Source organism: Clytia hemisphaerica, unplaced genomic scaffold (assembly GCF_902728285.1).
Source record: "Clytia hemisphaerica strain Z4C2 unplaced genomic scaffold, Clytia hemisphaerica genome assembly, whole genome shotgun sequence".
Lineage (NCBI taxonomy): Eukaryota > Metazoa > Cnidaria > Hydrozoa > Leptothecata > Clytiidae > Clytia > Clytia hemisphaerica.
The window spans coordinates 2,287,407-2,306,094 of NW_027103962.1; the positions used below are offsets into that span (position 1 = coordinate 2,287,407).

Sequence of the window (18,688 nt, forward strand, 5' to 3'; positions counted from 1 at the left end):
TTAAATGATAATTTAAGATATTCTAAAAAAGTTAAAAATATTCTAAAAAACTGAAATCAAAAAACTCTTTCAAAATTACTTCAAATAAATTATTTCCTTGTAAGAAAATTATGATTCGATCAAAATAAGATTCGTCCTTTTTATGAATTTGATGACGATGATGATGTTGATGGGTTGAGAGCACCACCTTTTTTCTGGCTCCCATTCTTGGCTCTTTTGACATCTCGACTGTTCATTGATGAAGTTGTCCCATAACTGGTCCCTTGTGATGGTTTATTGTTGCTGGTCAAACTGTAGTTTAAAGATCCATTGCCAGTTGCTTGATTCATTACTGTTCTTGAAGAGAGCTTTGAGTTTGAGCAACCTGAAGACAATGACATCTCTGTGGTTTGGGAGATCTAATCGGCTAAACAGAAATAATGCATGGATTGAGGAGTTTGAATCTTTTTGAAACTTTTGACTCTTTATTTTGGGTTTCAAATCAAGATTCTTTCTCAGAAAAACATTCCATTCTTTCATGCCGAAAGTGCCAGGGAAAAATAATTCGAGTTAAGAAGGTGAGAAAGTTAGAAAAGTTTGAAATACAGAGGTTTAAGTTTTTTCGCCAAAAATATCAACGTAGTGCTCTCTTATTTGCTGAAGAGAAAATTTGAAGTAGCTCTTACACATTCTCCACCCTAACTAGCGATTGTTCGAATTGGTTGACTTTAAGAGTGTCCTTTCCCTCAAAGACATACAAGCTCAAAGCCTTACAAAAATGGTAAATCAGTCATGAATGTATGACAGTGGGTCCAGAATCAGACGATTTGATGAGATGAATTTTGACAATCTTGTAAAAGCTTACCTTGTATGTACGTGAAAATTTTTTTGAAAGTTGTTATTTCATTGAGCTGATATGTCGTTTCTTTTTGAACGCAGTTTCTTAGATTCTAAGTCTGAAAAGCCCTTCAATTTATCCAAAAATCTAACCAATCAATTTGAACCTTTTGTTCAATGGATCAGCCAATCAGAGGCCAGTATATGATACAAAAAATCAAAACTAGATGAAGTTTGTATCTTTCTGAGAAAAATTCTTTGCCATGTTTTCCCTCCCATGCATTCTATCAACACACGAAAAGTGCATCATTTTTGTGCATGTATTGCTTGCATACGAGGGATTTTTTTCATAGCCTTGATAGATATGAGCCCTAGGATATGAGCCCCAGGAATCACGGCGCTAACAGACACTACAACTTGACAGACGCGAGCTGCCAAGCTATGGCGTATACCATGACACTCGAACGACACTGGGGGAGCAATGCTCACGCGAGGCCGAACCTTATGAGTGTCTAATCTACCCACACTATCGTATCAGAGTGATGGTACCCAATTCCCCTCACATGGCATTGGTTGATCCGGGCAAAGGTATATTCACTTGCCAAGTGAATCGTAGAGACACGGTGGGTATTGAACTCGGGCTTCATAGCCTCCCTTCATAGCCTTGAACTTTTGTGGAATTCTAGATAATTTAAGTACATTGCAGTTGACGCTCTCTTAATCGATTTTCAGGGGGATTGCAATATGCCTTGGAATCTTAAATTTTGGAAACTAAACAAGAGAGTTCATCTTTCAAACCAAAGGTATCACCTTTCTGTACCCATAAGGCATATACTTACTTCGTTACGATTTTTTTAGATCTTTATAGGCCTTACATACCTTTGTCAAAATCAGTTTATTAGATTTTAAGTCAGTTTATCCTTGATTTGTAGTAGTTAGTTTTTTTGTTATTTAAAGAATCGTTCCCAATAATCTTTTTGATGTCAGCTTTTTGAACAATGAAAATTTTATAAAATTTCATAAAATCTTGTATCTTCCCGAAAAATCAATGTATTCCTTTGAAATTTTGACCAAAGGTCTGTAATAGGATGAATAAAATGTCCAAAAAATAACCTATTCTTGAGTTGTAAGATTTTAAATTTTGGAATACTTTTTTTTTACCCCTCTGGTATATTAAATTTGAGAGCTTTCGGATGACGGACAAAGATATTTTATTTTAACAGTATTCGAAATATTCTAAAAAATTTTACTTTTCAGTTTGAATTTTCGGTAAAAAATTTCTATAATCCATATTTCCGGAAACAACTACGTGAGCTGAGGGTCGTTTCTATTAAAAATTCTTCTTATTTATCTCAAGTATGCTAAATAAAATACCTTCTATGTAAAAAAACCTTTCGCAAGAGTATGTCAGTTGTGTTGGTCAAATGTGCTTGTAGCTGAAAGGATTGTTCTCCGTGCCAAATGTGAGTGAAAGGGGATTTTCGCAGAAAAAGAACATTTATTTCATGGTAAACTTTTTCCTGGTAAAGATGCGCAAAACTGGGTAACATACACGATTTCATTTCCTCATAAAATGAATAAAAGGAGCAGCACTTGGCATGCCAATCATTTTTGAAGCCTTCGGATGTTCTTAACTTTTTGAGTTTTAAGCCTAAAATTTTTGAGCATTTTTGTCCTTTTTCCTAAGAAATTGGGTGTTTTAGAGTTTGCAAAGCCTTAGAATGTTCTTAACTTGTTCTTAACATTTTGGCCATCAAAGCCTTATGTTCTTATATAGTTTTTTCTTATAAAAAACGTGTATATTTATCAATATTGTAGTATATTAAAGACATAAGAAGACATAATATCATAGTTACATAGTATCTGCACAGTTGATATATAATGTTGTTCCAACGTTCATCTAACGTTCTAAGGACTTATCTCATGGGATGTTAGGTTACGCATATGTACAGTCCGGACCTCGAAAACCATCGGAGGTAGCACCAGGGGATGAATTTTACCACTGCCGATTAACGAGGCTGTACTGCTGTGGCTCAGAAAATTGCCCCCAGCGTGGGACTTATTGGGTACACATCTCCGCAAAAAAATGGCGAAATATTCTCTTGTTTTCTTCTTTTACTCAATTCTTTTTCCTCTAAGAAAAAATTTCTTAAAAATTTCCCCGAATGGCCCAAATTTTTATATCAAGGGAGAAATTATATTTAAAATTTCTTATTTGTGAGGCTGAAGACCTACCCTGACTTTAAGTCTTTTAAGATTTCAGTAGAAAACTAAAAGAAAAACTCTAGAATAAAACTAATAGTAACTCTTAACGCTAGAAAAATTGAAAGATGATCCGAGTTGGCAAAACATTTGGTAGGAAATACCCTTTTAGAAAAGGAGATTTTGTTTGCTTGTATAGGGGTTCGACCCCGCATAAATGAACAAACTTTATTGAACACCAGAATGTCTAAAGACCGAAAATGACAAATTTTTTTGAAGGATGAATACCCTCTTATTGGTAAAAGTAAAACCCTCGCCACAAAATCTTTTTGACTCATTTACTGAAAGCATGGGCGCTACACCTCTGCAATTACTTTCTTATTTACACTGTGCTGATGAAACAGTAGATGGAGTTTTTGAATGTTTTTTGACAGTAAACATCTGAGTAAAACTTAAGGAAATCATTCAAAAGTTTTGATAATGCGTCACGTTCACCGCGAAACATCCAAAAGACCAATTCAATATCGTCATCACTTTTGGAGATGTATTCAGGAGTGAAAATTGCTTCGATAAATTTGATCCTCTGGGTTTCAAACAGGTAGGCCAATTCAAGTGGCATATCGTTTTCAAGTTTAATTAAATAAAGATTTCGACAAACCATACAAGTGTTCGTGTAAACATGTAAACATCTCCGCCACTGCTTACTCCACCCGAATTTATCACGCCTCTTCTAAACTATTCCCTTTTTTAGTGATCTTGTGTAGACGATAGGATCGTCTAGAACTGTAACTGAGATTCTATTGATTGAGTCTGTGAAACGATTCACTGCCATCATTGCACGAGCTTGTTCATAGTGTTTTTACTGTAGCTGCCATTCGGGTCAAAATAGGGGCAAAATAGGTAGCGAACGGCATATAAATTAACACGAAGCCAGCTGGCACACAACGTTGTTTTAACGTACATTTAACGTTATATGGACGTTGTGAACGTTATATAAACGTTGAAACAACGCTGTGCCAGCTTGGGAAGCCAAAGGTTTTTTTGGACGCATCTTCACAGTAGAAAATGGCTAAAAATGAATAAAATAACACGTCATACATCTGCGAGGAAATTATACTCAAGGCAAAGGCTTGTTTTACTCAGAACGATTTTACTTTAGTGAATCCTCTCGATAGGTCTGAGTCAGTCGGATTTGCTTCATTTAGTTTAAATCCCCGAAGGGGCTAGAAAGGAATTTTCAACCTAATCTCAATCTCTATCCCAACACGTGGTTTTTTATCACTCTGTTGTTCTATCACTTGTTACCACTTTCGCGTCTACGGTGGAAAACCGTGCCTCAACACCATATTTGTTTTGGTACCAAAACGGTACGGTGGAGAACAAATACCAAAAAGCCGTGGTCATCTGGTACAGGCAATTTTCAACCTTTCTCGAGCAAGAAAAAGCCCCGGGGGGGGGGGTACTACCCTTGTCGACCGACGGGGGTGCTCCGCTGAGGTTCGAAAAATGGACCCTACGTGGGACTCGAAATTTGCGAAAAAAGTGACCCTGAATGGGACTGAAATTCCAAAATTTTCTCAAATTTTCTACTTTTTCCCCAAATTTTCCAAAAATAGGCACCCTACGAGGGACTGATTTTTCTATTTTGGTGTTTTTGCGACCCTACCTGGGACTCGTGGAGGTTAAAAAAGGTACCCTGACCAGCGGAGCATCCCCGTAACCCATCTTGGCCTAGTACCCCCCCCCCCGGGGAAAAAGCGGAAGCATTAAGATTTGCGCCGCTAAAAATGATAGATTGAATCTATCCCTTTCTTTATTTTAAAGCTGCATTTTTTTCGAGATCTTGCGATGGATTTTACTTTTAATCTGGCGTTTGTTTTTTAAACCACGAGGGTCACACGTTTTTGATGGGAATAAGTGGCTTCACCTTGCATGCGAGAGTTTCAAACCTAGCCTCCTTAAGGGCTTTAAAATTAATGGTTTTTGGTCGCCAAATGATCTTTCCGTTTTCTTATATATCACCGTGTCACAGGTCTCCAGGTGAGAAAAATTACCGTTTACAATTTCAGTCCCACTGGGAATTTACTTTGATTTCATCCCCCATTTGAAATCTAAGGAAAAAATTGCACTCCAAAACCTTTCCCACTGTATTTCGACTCAAGAGCAATAGAAATCCCATTGAGATTTCGAAAAAAAAAAATTAACCCCCACTGTGGGGAAAATTCTGACTGGGGCTGTGAAACGGGGGTGTTGTGTGAATCAGGGGTGTTCGTGTTTTGATTGGTTTAGAAATCTCGAGAAAGCAATTATTTTACGTATTCTTAAAAAGAATGTTTTAGGGATGAAAGTTTTTGGCAAAGATTTTATACTTGTGTCATTTTATAACATTATGAGAAAGTATAATTTATGTTGGCTTTATTGCCAACAGTTCAGCGTAAAAAGGAGTCAGGACCAGATTTTTTAGTAAGAATGTATCATGCTTCAAAGCATCTTTGAGATATGCTGCCTTATATGGTAAATATTCTTATGATTTACAATTATACTAGTTAAAATCCCCTTGACAAAGCACCTCTGGGTACTCAAAAAGTTAGTTTTTAAGTGAAAATTTGTTAGCATTCGAAACTAATTCAAAATAAGGGAACCAGAAGATCCAGAGAGGACGTATGGTTAAATATCTTTCTATCTAAATAGCCCGTTTTGGCTTAAATCCAATTATTTAAACTTTTTAGCAAGAATAGAACGTGATAAAATGCAGGGTCGTATGATTTTATCATGTCATATAATACATCTCTGACCAGAAAATTTTTGCATATATCAAAAACCATCATTCATGTATTTTTCGAGGAAAATCATTCTTTTTTTCCCAAGAAGAATAACTTTATGGTTTAGAGTCTCTAAAAGTGACCAGGCCCTTTTCTTTACTCTTAGGTTCCAAATAAAGGGGCCCCCCGCTTGTTAATTTTTCGAAAATTTTCCAGCTCCCCCGGACCTTATTAGGACCCCCCCGTTTATTAATCTTTAAGAATAATTTCAGCTTTCAAAGAGAAAGCCCCTTATTTTGCCTATTTTTACCATATTTTTGGGTTTCAGAAGTACAATTTCCTACCCCCGGCAATTAGTTCCCCCCCGTTTATTGAAATCTAGAAAATTTTCCAACCCCCCCCCCCCCCCCCCGTTTATTCGAACTCCCCCCCCCCCCGTTTATTTGGAACCTACGAGTAAGTTTTCTAAATAATTTGGAAGGTCAAATCAAATTTTTTAAAGCGTTATGTTTCCGGAACTAGAAGAAATTAGAAGCCCGTTTATAGCTTATTAAAAAGGTAGAGCCATCATTTAACTCTCAAGATACAAGCCTATATCCTACTGAGGTTTTGGGTGTCAAATAAAGTTGCGCGATTGAAAGATTAATTATGAACTACAGGAATTTTTTGAATTTTTGAGGAAAGTCTGTACCTTTTTTCTCTTTTGAAAGAAAAGCATTCTCTTTTTTCCATTCCTAGAAACCTTTCAATGCTCTCTAAACCTTCGAACCCCAGCAAATAATTTTTTCATACCACTCCCCAATAAAAGACGGGGCTGGAACGTACTCTTAGGTTCCAAATAAACGCCCCCCCCAGCTTGTTAATTTTTCGAAAATTTTCCAACCCCCCAGACTTTATTAGGACCCCCCCCGTTTATTAATCTCTACGAATATTTTCAGCTGTTAAAGAGAAGGGCCCTTATTTTGCCCTAAATAGCCTGATTTTAGCCTATTTTCACCTTATTTTTGGGTTTCAGAAGTACAATTTCCAACCCCTCGGCAATTAGGTCCCCCGCCCCCCCCCCCCCCCGTTTATTAAAATCTAGAAAAATTTCCAACCCCCCCCCGTTTATTCGAGCCCCCCCCCCCCGTTTATTTGGAACCTAAGAGTACGAGATTTTGGATATTGTGGAAATCGAAACTTTTGAACTCGAGTTTCCGTAGTCTTACAAAATTGGTATTGTGGAATCCTAAAGTCTATTCACGATAAGTGTGCACTCTTTTTTCATTTACCTATAACTTTTGAAGGAATTCTTCAATCTTTATAAATTTGGTATCGTTGGAGAGATATTTGTGAGTGGAACAATTTGAAATAAAAAAATCTTCAAAAGAATTCTAAAAATGAAGATGAAAATGAAGAAGAAAAAAATGAAGATCTTGTAGAAAAGTGCTATAACTTTCATTTTCACTGGAGAGATTCTTTGATCTTTGGAGGTCATCATCACTGTGAAGAAATTTCACTAAAATATTTATTCAATACAAAGTTATGATACAAAGTTGATAAGTGATTGACCCCAAAAAACAGCAGAAAACAGCAGAAAACAGCGTTTTTAGACGTCAATTAGCTTATAACTTTGTTTGATATCTTTTGACTGAATGAATATTTTTGAGAAATTTTTTCACAGTGATAACGTTCGATAATCAAGGTTTCACTTCAGTGAAAATGATAGTAATAGCACTTTTCTACAAGATCTTCATTTTTTTCTTCTTCATTTTCATCTTCATTTTTAGAATTATTTTAAAGATTTTTTTATTTCAAATTGTTCCACTCACTAATATCTTTCCAATGATACCAAATTTATAAAGATTTAAGAATTCCTTCAAAAGTTATAGGTAAATGAAAAAAGAGTGCACACTTATCGTGAATAGACTTTAAAAGCAAATTTTCTAAAATCTTTTTATGAAGATTTTATCCTCTTAAATTTCGAAATTTCGGATAAATGGCTTAAAATAAAAGTAGAATCGGAATTAGAATTTCACAGCTAAATCCTTCGGTATTTGAAAAATCAGAGCCCGATTGAATATGGGCAAAAATCTTAGAATTGTTTTCCTTTTAGTGGATAAAGCCTATCGTCGTTTAAACAAGTTTCGAGTGATTATACAGTAGACCTCAAAACAAGTCATAATTTATGTGGTATTTGCATAATGTATGCTACACGCATAAATTTTTTTATCACTCTTACCCAGATCCAATATCATTCGATTGATGCGAGAATACATACAACGTGTCTTAGCTTGCCTGTAAAATGAGTGCTCGTTCTATCTCAAGGTTTGTGAAAATTTTCCTTGTACACATATTTTTTTTATAAGAGCAAACCATTTATAAGAGCATAAGTCTTCAACAGCTGAAAACTTGAGAATATTTTAAGGCTCTGTAAACTATAAAACCCCAGGGGGGGGCACTCGATCTTAAAACGACCATACGTTCGGCCCAAATTTGGCTTCTAAAATCGGACCCTTACAGTGCAGTGAATTTCCATGAAAAATGATACCCTTACAGTGCTTTTTTCAATGTCTCGCCCGTAAGGGCGAACATTTTTGCAATTTTCCAAGAAAATGTGGAATTTTTCCTCCAAAATTGACCAATTTTGTGCCAATTTTACCAAAACATTAGCCTTTATCACAATTTCCTACCCTTACAGTACAGTTCAGTGCAGTTTTGTAATTTCCTACCCTTACACTGCACTAGCTAAGCTATGAAAAACCTACCCTTAAGGGCCGAACGTCTGGTAGGTCATTTACCTTGAGTGCCCCCCCCCCTCCGGGTATAAAACACCCGATTCCTTCGGGTACTAAAAAATACTAAAAAAATGGTGAAAATAAGAATATAGGTATAAAGATCATTTTCATCAAAAACTTCAGAACAATCAAAATCAAAGGCTTCAAAAAATTCTGGATGTGCTTGAAAAAAAGACTAACACTGCTAACATGTTTGAACAAATTTTTGTCACGAAAAAAGCTTAAGATTTGAGGGAGCATTCTAAGGTTTTGTTATGCAAGCAACTCTGCAAATCCAAATGACATGACGTGTACATTCAAAATTTAGCCAATATACCAAGTCCCTGACTTAAGGCTATAACTATAACTCCTGACAACTTGATTTAAAAAAAGGAATAAATAGAACATAAGAAATACATTTCTAATGGTACTAAAACCATTGTCTAGCTCTCGAGTTACCAGTTTTTATGTCAGTATATTTACAAGTCTGGAATATTGAAGCCCTTTTTCTACTAAAATCTAAAAGGAATGAATGAAGTTATGGGGCAGGGGTGTTATCAATTTTTATTTGCTCAATATTTTCAAAGTCATGACTTCAGAGCCTTGTTTCGGCCTATCCCATCTGGCACACAACGTTTTTTCAACGTTATCTAATTTTCACAACATACAAAATAACGTTAGGTTAACGTTGAAACAACGTTGCCAACCAGCTGGGGATAAGGATCTATTACTTGATTTATCAATTTGATAACTGTATAGGGAATAAATTATCAGAATAGGCCATTGACCAAAAAAGCCAAGAAAAAAACGGATAAATTGAGTTTCAGAATTCGAGACCGCTATCTCAAATGCCCCTATTCCTCCTCAACCTTCTCTTCAAAATAAGTTGACCTCGGTTAACAATTCATAAGTCTATTTCCCTTATAAGGGTAAAAGAATTAGTATCTGGTAGTTTTAAAGTTCGTTTTAAAATCACCTAAATTTGCTTTCCCTCATTTACATATCGTTTCAGCATAAGTGTATAAAATTTTTCTTTTGACCAGAGATCGCGTGCCAGAGTCCTGCAGAGATACAGTAACATGAGCTTATCAAATCAAAGCATTCTTTTATTACCACTTGATCTAAAGCTTTCCTCCCACACAAATATATAGAAGTAAAACTTGCACTAAGTTAAGTTAAGTGCAAAAAAATTGAAACACCTTGATGGAGGTTAAAGAACTCCATTTAAGGAGTCTAACTAAATAAATACTTTCCATCGTGGCATTTTGTTTTGGATTTTAAGAAGTAAAGGAGAGATATGTTCGAGTGGTATGTGAGAGTTATGCTAACCGTTCTTTTATGCTTTTGTATCTCTTAATATATCTTTCTACGAAACAGATTTACTCGCGTTGGCAAGTATGGAACATGATTTTCATATGTACTGCTATTTGCTAACTATATAAGAACATAGGGCTTCAATGGCCAAAATATTAAGAGCAAGTTAAGAACATTTTAAAGGTTTTGCGGACTCAAAAACACCCAATTTCTTAGGAAAATAAGGACATTTTTAGGCTGAAATCTGAAAAAAGTTAAGAATATCTGAAGGCTTCGAAAAATCTAAATGTTCTTATGAAAAACGTGTATTTCAACCATCAATTAAAAAAAGAACCAAGAATCACTAAGAATATTTTAAGGCTCAAAATAAAAAAAAATAATTAAGAATCACAAGGCTTCGATTTGTGTAATTTATAAATACCTGTGAACTTGCCAGTGCCGTAGGAAGCATTATCATATTGGGGGTGGGGGGCTGAAGTTTAGTGACACCGCGAGGGCCAACGATAGTTTGGCCCGAGGGGAGAAATTTTGAAAATTTGAGCTCTAGATTGCTTAAAAATACACTCAAAACATGCACATAAAGACAATTATGACAAATTAAAAAAGAAAAACTTTGCATTTTGCAAAATAACCATTTTATTATTGGGGGGGGGGGCATAGCCCAGTTGCTACGGCACTGACTTGCACATATCTCATTTATAAGCAATGCAGCATTTTGCTGAAATTCCCAATAAATCAAACCTGAAAAAAGCAGCTACCTGGATGAATTTTTTGTATGTTGTTATTTTCAAGGAAAACTCTAAGAAGTACCAAGGTCATAACAATTTTTTAACCTTATTAGGGAAATAAAGAACTTTGTGTACTTTGAAGGTTCTTTTTGTAATTCCCTCGTAATGCTTTTACACACAGATTATCATAACTTCTATTAGAAAAATACCTGAACAGTATAATTATTATCTCATATTTCTTCGTAAAAGAAACAGACATCTAAAATAATGCATTTATATTCATATTTACCTACCCTGATTTACGAGAAGGGACCCTAGAACTTTTAATCTTGGAAGTGGTGAAAATGTATTTAAGCTTGAGCTTTGAGCAATGTTCGACCGTTATTTTGATTCGAATATTTTGATAGCTATCTTTTATAAAAAATGTACAAATCTTACCCCGTTCCAACAGTTGAGAAGCCAATAAAGCCTGATAAACTGTATCAACAATGCAATCTTAAAATCAAATAATATTCTAAAAGAAAATCTTAAGTTACGGGGATCTGACTGAATCAATTTCAATTCATAATTCATAATCCTCACGCTTAACTTACTTATAATCATGCATTTCAGATTTCAAAGAATGTACAGTAAGGCAAAAATGTTTCTCGGTATTTCAATAAAAAGGGCAGCAAGAATTGGCAATACTCATAAAAAGTCAAGAAAAACGTACTTTTTCCGCTTAAGATCTTTTCTTTCGATTCGTGGAATTCTATCCCTGATGAATTCAAGATTAAAAACCATGATAAAAATTGTTATAAGCACTACATTTGTGTGATATAAAAAATATATGAGGGGCCTTACATACTATGTACATTTGTTGATAATATGGAAAAGGAAAAATGTAATTCATTTATGGAACTTGAGTTTTTTGTGAATAACAGTGACACTTTTAAGTAATAGCTTACTGGGAAGCCACACTGTATATGACCTCCAGTGCAAGATTTTGGCTATTTGATAAAATAATTTCGACAATTTTTCGTGATAACAGATCAGCAAAAATATCGGCGAGAGTGTGCCACTGGTGAAGTTGATATTAGTAAAACTCACCTAATTATCAAAATCCTATCAAATATTTAAAAATAAGTATTATTTACAAGTTAATTAAGACGATTAAGAAACGATGCCTTGATTAAAATCACCATAAACTTTAAGTGTTGATTTTAAAGAGTCCAAATCCAAATTCTTTATTTCATTTCTTGATCCATTTCTTCGGATCAATTTGATTATTTTTGACGTACGTTTTATTTGATTTATCCAAATCCGCTTTTTTAGGTAAAACATATGTCCACCCAGTTTTTTCGGCCGGGCGAATGCCAGTGAATGGGATCTTTTTTTTTGGGTTGCTTGATCCTCCACATCTATTGTTGCCACTATTAGGGCGTGAACTTCCCAAAGAAGGGCGTGAACTTCCTGAAGAAGGGCGTGATGAATTGGTACCAAGTCCATTTCGCATGATGCTACTCATCTTGCTGATCAGAAAGATAAAAATAAAATGACTTTCAGAATTAGGCTCCAACAGTTCTTATGACCTTTACAGTGCATTATTCCCAAAATCTTTGCCCTGGAATTTCATATGCCCCTTTGGAGTATATTGTTCCTCCTCTCGAACCCTGGGATGTCGACTCATGTGATGTTAAATTATCACTGCTAAAAGCTTGAGAGAATCATCTTGTTATTGTAGAGTGCCTTTATCTTTCGACAATTTGTAGATACATAGTTCATTCTTATACCTCCAAATTATTTTCTGATTCCTAGAGAGAGCCTCTTTATATCTTGAATACACCCCCTTCTCACAGACCCACTGAGACCCTTTTCTACTAAAATATTTGGTCAATATCGTCCCCAGCTGAAAATTATACTCCATCTTTTGTCCCCGCCAATGAAAATAATTAAATAAAGCAATCCTCACTGTGAAATATTATGCTATTTTCCCCATCCCCACTGAATTTTCTGACTTGAAAACATTAGAATTTAAATCCCCAGCCAAAGAGAATATAGGAACAACAATCCTGATCGAGTTTCAGTTTTTAACCCAACGGGCTGAAAAAATCCTACCGGGTCTGTGAGAAGGGGGTGTTTGAATCGACTCTCCATAAATCGAAATTTTACCTTGGCGTTTAAGATACGGGAAACTCGGCTGATTGCAAAATGCTATCAAGTAAAAAGAAACTTACCAAAATTTCTTTTTACAGTCTTTTTATGTACTTTTTAAATTGTTTTGGTTCCAACTTGTGTTTGCCAGTTGACTGGTGTCAATGGAGCCTCACCTTCCATTTTAATACCAAATAAAAGGCTAACTAATGACCCTTTATAGAATAAGTCATTAGTAAAACAAAGGGGTTTATTGTCTCTAGGATACCAGGGTAACTTGAGTCTTTGATATTTTGTGGCTAAATTTCTCAGAATGTCATTTATTAGATTTCTTTGTAATTATAGATTTTAAGGTCAAAAAACGTGACAGAGAATTTCCACTAACCTATCAAAAGATGAAAATAGATAAAGAGTAATTTAATTGTACTGATTCCAGGATACCATTTTCGAAAAGATAAATTCTCGTTAAAATTAATGAGCGTGTATTACCTGGAAATTAGAATTCATTAAAATCGACTTGCTTTTATGTAACATGTGCAAAATATAATATTTTATTGTTACACCCTGTCTCAGTGGATACCAAAGGAGATTGAGAAAAGTTTTGGGCTGTTAGGGATTTCATAGATCCACCGGAATTTATTGTGTAGTTCCGGGCGAAGATAAAAAAGTTTATTAATGGAATTCCAGCGGTCTAATTAGGGTTTTTCTCACATTGGACGAATCTGTGTGACCAATACATTTAAATTTTATCTGGCAATTACCACAGGTTGTCCTGTTACCATTACTGGAGTTATTGGACAATACAGTGCCTAAAGTCTAAACATAACCTTCAGGAAAATGGTAGTTAAAAAATTAAAAAGGGATGAATTGAAGCATATTGGATAGATCAGCAGAAAGTTTCTTTCCGGAGGAGAGGTACTAGACAATGCTGGGCATGTGGGGACCAGACCAAACCACAAGACCCTTAGACAAATTTTTTTCTTAGAGAGAGAATTTTTAGATTGGGTAGGCGTATTTTATGCAGAATTTATTTCTTTAATTCATTTGAAAAAGCTTAGCTTCGTAGCATAAATAGGTTGGAGGACTCTTTATTTCTTGAGTGTGGTTGTATCTCATGATATGGTTTTTGGGTGCATTCTTTTCCATTTAACCTCCAATTGGGATGAAGCTATAGGTTATTTTCCTAATGGGGTGAAATTTTTCCACAGAGAATGTTTCTTGGGCAGTTTCTCCAGTCGGGAGTTTTTTTTCACCGGGAATGTGACACAGGGCTGTTTGACAAAATAATTAAGGAGTCATTTCATTAAAACTAATTTAGAGACGAATGATATTAAAACGTTTTTGTTTGTTGTCAGGCTGTAGCTAACTATGGTATTAAAGATTCTAGGAATATAACAACAACAAAAGTCATTTCTTCAAAACGTTTAATTATTTCCATGAAAATTATAAAAACTATTTACAGAACTTTTAAGCTGAATGATAATTCTAGGGAAAAGCTTTTATAAAGATTTATTTACAGTATTTTCTATGTACAAATCCAAAAATATAACATTTGGTGTAAAAACCTCTGTAGAAGAGGGACTTATATCAATAGTTTACACATATGATGGTAAGCAAAGAAGAGTGTATACTTTAAGGCGAATGGTCTTTTTGTATAGCATGTATGGTCAAGTGTTCCAAGGAATTTATCATTTTCCTTTATAAAGTTTTGTTTCATGATTCTTGTGAGTGACATATCCTAAATTACTGGCTTTAGGGATTGGTTCTTGTTTTGGTAGGCTATAGTTAATATCATGCCTCACTATAGTTGATTGGCATCCGTAATAATGAATTCCACTGTTTAAAGGGGAACCGTAACTGCCACTTGATGAGGTGGAAATGGAGCTGCTTGAACCTCCAGTATTGATACCAATTGGTTTGGATTTGGTTTTGGAATTACTGCTGCTGTTGTTGCTGTTAAGACCTTTGCTCATCAACGAATTTCCTCTACTTGACATGTTGAAGTTTCTGTGAGGTAAAAGCAAACAGTTTTTCATAAATTTGATAACCATAACAAAGTTTAGATTGAGAAAGAAAGAAAATATAAAAGGGAGATACAGGGTCTGAATGACAAAGGATCATGCTGAAAAGGTTGCATTACAGATATCTAAATACACCCCTGTCTCGAAAATCTTTGGGGTGTGATTTCATGATATCGTTTTCACCAGGGAAGATTTTTCGTCCTCTTCCAAGGGATAAGGAGAACCAGTGGGGGGCAGTGGATATATACGACAGCATTTCCAGCTTTACAGGGTTTCTCAGTAGTAAAATAATTGCTTACCTAAATTAAGAAGTTAAAGCGCACAATAGTAGAACTCAAAAGTGTTTTTACAAGAGATTTCTTTTCACATATGTGTGATATCAAAGTGCTCTCGGTTCGATGTGATATGTCAGCTCTTGAACTTATTTTGGAAAACAGGAACGGCCCTCCAGAGAAATAAATTTCAAAAGATAGACATCTCAAAAGAATAATTATAGCAAAACAATGGATTATTTGTCCTACAGTAATCCCAGAATTCAACTGCGATGTAAACGAAGGATATGCGTGGGTGAATTTCCTAGAATTAATTTAGAATACTTCATCATTGTTTTAACTTTGGATGTGTGACCATTTTCTCTGTCGTTTTTATTCTGTTAATTTTGCTTATCTAGATTCATAAGAGACAAGCACATGGCATTGATTATTATTTTCAATCAGATCAAGGATCTAGCTTTCTAACTTTTTCCTAAAATGAATTAATGCCGAGTAAAAAGCCTCTCCTAAGGTCGAAGGTTTAACTTTTGTAATTCTGTACTGCAATTTTGCCGAATTTATCAAAACTTCTCTATTGTGTATGAATAAAATACCGTTTGAAAATATTCTTTCAAGATTCTGAGCTTCAAATCAGCCAACTTCTCTCAGAATGCCTCACTAAACTCTAGCATGACTTTCAATTTTATCTTTGACGCTTTCATGATTTTTTGTTAACTTTTAGTCTGCTTACATTTGAAATTGTAGCATTTCTGATAAAGATTTGGAGTATTTTAGCTTTCTTTTAAGAAAGCAACATGGACACATGGATTTTCTAAAGGCCCAAAGGTTAGAAAAGATCATATCGATCAAAGGAAACTCAACAATGACTTTAGTTGTTTTTGACACTGTTATCATATTATGATAAAAATTAATTTTCTTTTACTGGTTTTCTTAGAACTTAGTCTTGTGCAATTCAGATTATATTTTGAGGTTTTTCGAGCTTGAACAGACCTAAGTCTCATGTCATTGCTACATGTCACTATATAAACAAAAAAATATCTAAGATGGTTTGCAAAAGTACATAAAAAAGCGCTAGGTTTTAAATCCTAAAAAGCTTTAAATATCAGCAATGTTATATAGGTATAAAGGTTTTAACTTTAAATCTCAAACCGAAAATATCTAAGATTTTTTGCAAAAGTACGTACTTTAGAGTCTAGAGGGATTTTAAAAATATCAGCAATGTTATATATGTTGTATATAGGTTTAGAGGTATTGATTTTGAATCTAAAACTTAGCATAAAAGGGCAAGTCAGGAAAAAAGAAATTTTCCTTTCCTCCCCAAGTCTCCCGTTGAGAAAGAATTCGAATGACGTCTTAAGATTCTATTTTTGTCGACAGTCTGAGATATCAGATGTGAGGTTTCAATATTTTATCCCAAAAATCCTTGGAGTTTATCCTGAGTGACTTTTACTGGTTGTATTTAGAAAGGACCAAAATCACAGATGTCCACATTAATTTTGTCAAAAGTTTGTACATTTTTTTGGCCACTTGTCTTCATGTACAAAATAGATCAAATGAGATAGGGTCAGAGACTCTTGATTTTTTTTCTTTGGATACTAACAGCAAGTAGCAAACAGATATATGTTTAAGCAGAACACATCTTAAATGTAGTAGGAGCTGTTTCGTCTTTGTCTCCTAGTCTAAGCTCTGATTGGCTGAGAGAAAAAAATATGCCTATGTGTAGAATATTCAGCCAATCAGAGTTTTACTCGACGTTTTTTCGTGACTTTTTTACATGAATCTGCTAATAGGAAATTCGTGTATCCCCTTTACCCGCACCTTCTTTCTGGGAATACCAACATTTCTTAGAATATATCGCTTTCAATGAAAACTTTGTCGAAACCCAAAAAAAATCGAACGATCGACAGGGGAATCTGCAAACGTACGCACAAAAACTGGGTAAGAAAGGTAATTTCCAACTTGACATTTTTCCCACGCGGTCACAAAGAAGTTTGTTGAATTGTCATTTTTCTAAGACAGACAGAGATGTAAGAAGGTAAAAACCTGACGAACCTTTTGAATAATCCGTCTACGACTCACGATATTCGTTACGTAGCATTTTATACGGAAACACTCCGGTTTTTGCCAGTGGTGGCAAATTTTAAACAACTTTTCTCTGGCTTAAAGTTGCTACTACCGGCAAAAAATTTTTTAGTAAGTTTTACGATTTTCACGTGTTGTGTTTTCACGAAGTGCTCACGCCAGCCTCGTTCCGTGTGTTTTCCGGCTTTTTTATATTTGCCAGTGTTTTATTTTCGAATGCGAAAGATTACGTAGTTTAAAAGAAAAAAGGCATGTTCAATGTGAAACTATTGTAAGTTTAGATTTTTTATGACATATTGTTTAAGAAGCAACACCAGGGTATTCTCTGGCGTCCATCAGTAACATAATGAAGCCTTGGGTACACGAGGACAAGATTACACGTCTTGAAGACCTCAAGGATTGGGATATTGTTTTACAGCGTGTCCGGCGGAACAGATTTTTTGTATAGAATAAAACATTCTTAAAACTTATTGTTTTGTTGGGGCAGAATAAAGTTACTTTTTTACTCAATTCCAAGTCAAAAGGAAAGCAAATCAAATTTCATGTAAAAACTCACAGTCAAGGTAATCATAGGATAGGTAGCCAAATGTATAGATTAAAATGTTATTAACATGTTTATGCTATACTCTATAAGGCAAGGCGACTGAACATTTGGATAGCCTGAAAGTTTGACCCGCAAAATCGAAAATATCATAACAGAAAACTGTTCTAAAATATGATAGAATCTAATGAGATTCTACAATTTTAATGACACCCCTGCAGAATTGTTTCCATTCAATTCGCTCAACTTTTTCCTTCATAATCATATCCCCGGGACAGGGGTGTTTTCTATTTATCCACCATTCTGAATTACTCATCCCCATGAAAAAATATCTGAGATAAAACCAGCCCCCTTCATCAAGAACTTTTTTCAAAACATCATCCTTGCTTGCTTGCCAGGTAAAAAATGGACATTGAAATTGTATTAGCAATTCAAACGTGAACTATCAGAATTTGATGATTACAAGCGTTTAAAAGAGGGATATATTCTCATTGAGTTTAAAGCCCCGAAGGGGCTAGAAATGAATCTTCAACCTTTCTCAAGCAAAAAAAAAGTGAAACCTTGAGATTTGAACCGCATTTAGAATCTAGCACTTTCTTTGTTTTCATGCAACATATTTTTCGAAATCTTGCGATATATGTTTTGTTTTCAATCCAGCGTGTTCGTGTGAAAACCACACGGGTCACGCGTTTAAGATGGGAAAAATAAGTTGTTTCGTTTTCCAGCCAAGAGTCTCCTGTCTAGTCCTTCGGGATTGGAAGTCAATTCTTTCTACCTTTATCATGGTAGCTTTGTTGTTGAGACACAATGTGAAGTACTAGCTAAGAGTAATGGTTAAATGTCTAGGTGATTTTAGGTAAAACTTTGAAATCTCGAACCAAAGTATAACAGTATATAAAGCACTTGACAACGCTAGATTGTCACAAAAACGGATGGAGTAACTTTTAAAGCATACATGTGAGCATAAATGAAAGTACACCGCTATAGTCTTTGATTGAAGGATCAAGTTTATGCTTGTTTTTATCATTGGGCCAATTTGCCTTGACATGAAGGGAAACCCG

The 18,688-nt window shown here is 35.0% G+C and overlaps 1 long non-coding RNA gene across 1 annotated transcript; it reads right to left on the reverse strand.

Annotated features, from left to right (window-relative positions):
* Positions 1–14,118: 14,118 nt before the first annotated feature.
* Positions 14,119–15,187, reverse strand: LOC136810318 (uncharacterized). The gene is made up of 2 exons (XR_010847093.1): positions 15,032–15,187; positions 14,119–14,718 (listed from the first exon to the last, which is right to left on the reverse strand). It is a non-coding gene; the product is annotated as an uncharacterized lncRNA (long non-coding RNA).
* Between the last annotated feature and the right edge of the window lie 3,501 nt (positions 15,188–18,688).